The sequence below is a fragment of the Octopus bimaculoides genome, chromosome 10, assembly GCF_001194135.2.
Source record: "Octopus bimaculoides isolate UCB-OBI-ISO-001 chromosome 10, ASM119413v2, whole genome shotgun sequence".
Taxonomy (NCBI): domain Eukaryota; kingdom Metazoa; phylum Mollusca; class Cephalopoda; order Octopoda; family Octopodidae; genus Octopus; species Octopus bimaculoides.
Window position 1 is genome coordinate 65,263,384 of NC_068990.1, and position 2,032 is coordinate 65,265,415.

Here is a 2,032-nt window from a genome sequence, read left to right on the forward strand (position 1 = left end):
ATACATTTTAATAATGAATTAAAATTTTTATATGTTTTGTTTTTGAATTTGAAGTAATTCTTTGATGTGAATTTGAAATAAAATATTCGGGAAATTTCATAATTTATAAATTTGACCTAATTTTTTTTTATCAATGGAACATTTTAGTAGCACATTTATATGCAAAGAAACTGAAAAGAAGGGAGATGAGAAAAGAAAAGAAAGAGAAAAAGGAAAAAGGTGGTAGGGGTAATGCAGTGGAAGATGGAAGGGGAGGGGCAATGGGTCACATATCCCAGAACAAGCGGGGGTGCTCAGCCGTGTCCCGCGGTAATGACTGTTATGGCGTTACAGTGGAGAATGGCCAGCAACACTCACTGCTACAACCACTCCAACTTGAGAGACTCGTTTCTACGACGGGTCGCCGTTATCCCTATTTTGTGGAGGAAATCGGTATTAATGGGTTCCAGAACACCTGACATTTCAACGACGACCAGTGCAAACTGATAGCGGCCGGTCAGGCTCCTGTATCTATTGATCTTTCTCTACTCCGCATTATGTTCAATATTGATAAGCGGAAAAAAGGTTTCTTGATGTCTGCAAAGCAACACTTCATCACCAACAAGTATCAGCAACTGAAAGCCTCTGAAAGTGTGGTCACTGTTTGTCAGACTCGCTTTTTCGCAGCTTGTCTTTTTGACAGAGCTGCTCTCCTGGATCAAGCGTAGACCGAAACACGGCCTATAACACAGTGACATCAGGTGCTCACAACCGTTTGCTAGTCAAACAATACCTGTCGGTAGAAGTACCACTTTGGCGTTCCATAGACGTTTAGTGACAGACAGGAGCGACGACGTTCTGGGAGACACTCTACGCGTCAATGAGTTAACTGGTTGGTCTGGAGAACTGTCAAACCGAGATCAATGGATAATTTTCAGAAATCTCTGGTCTGACAGTGCTACCGAAGGGAATTGTTGGTGCGAGGTAAACTCTACTGGCATGGAAATTCCGGGCCTGTCTGTGATGCACGCTGAACCTGTCCAGTGCCCTATCATGGCTAACCTGTAGAATTATGTGGAATACCTGAGGTCACGAATAAGATGGAGCCGATCACCTTCTTTTAACCGGGAAAGACAGTGTGTCTGGTGGGCTTAGCAAAAAACAGATTGTGTAGTGAACGAGATAGAAAGGACAGAAGACTGACAATTTCCCTTGTTTAGTACAAGGGAAACAATCAATACCACAGGCCTTGACTGATTGCTTCCCTTGGTTTATGCAATCCTCTGTTTTGTCGTATCTGCGACCTGTATATGTTAGGTGGGGTATGCGTACGTACCAGTTTGTGTATATATGTAGGGGCCACGCTTAACCCTGCCTGAGATTTGAAACCAAAGCTTGTTGTTTGTCAAAACGAACGGAAGTACTCTTCACACCAGATGATTGATGAGGACACACTTGATCCCCAAGGACCTGTGCTGGTCGAGAAAAGGTCAGTCCTTTCTTTAGAGTTTGGCCTACATTACTGACCATAGTCTATATAACAGAGAGCATTTCCTATTTCTTCCTTTTTTGTGTCAGCCAGACCAAGGAGCAACACCTTCTTTTGCGTCAGCTATGACCAAGAGCACCACTCCCCTTCGCTTGACATACGAAGAGAAGCTTTCGGCTGCAAGAAAGACGATGGGCACTGTCATGGTATTAGCTGTCAGAAGTGAAAGTAGAGAAATCTGACAAGGAACGTTACTGCTGGTTTGAGTTGATTCTTTGGTTACTGACAGCTAATACCATGACTGGCCGGAGCGAGCTATCTGTCTGTCTGTCTGTCTCTCTCTCTCTCTATCTATCTATCACTCGAAAGTTATTGGAACAAATTTGACACCTATATCCATGCGTTTGAAAACACACAGAGTATAAGGGTACTACTAAAGCAGAGTGGTCCCGAACGCGCAGTCGCGCGTCCGCGCTAGCTAGTCGTGAGTGGTCGATCCTATTATTTTTAAACTTCAAACTTCATTTGTTTTCTATTTTGATAAATTCTCTCTGTTGAAAATTA